Source organism: Penaeus monodon, chromosome 29, assembly GCF_015228065.2.
Source record: "Penaeus monodon isolate SGIC_2016 chromosome 29, NSTDA_Pmon_1, whole genome shotgun sequence".
Taxonomy (NCBI): domain Eukaryota; kingdom Metazoa; phylum Arthropoda; class Malacostraca; order Decapoda; family Penaeidae; genus Penaeus; species Penaeus monodon.
In genome coordinates this window covers 28,757,389-28,757,593 of record NC_051414.1, presented here as the reverse complement: position 1 = coordinate 28,757,593, position 205 = coordinate 28,757,389, and positions in this window count along the sequence as shown.

Below are 205 nucleotides of genomic sequence, written 5' to 3'. Positions count from 1 at the left end.
CTTTAGGCATCGTTTCCAAATTTACTGAAATAACGCCCAACACCGGAACTGAAGAGTGTGACCTTGCCAGTTAATAGAACAAAGCATTCTGGGTCACTTTCCTCACACAGCATTTCCTTTGTAAACAAAAAACAGTAGAGATGAGAAGGCCTCTCTTCCAGTATCAAGAGAAAATGACGGTAAATCGAAGAAAAACGAGGCAAAT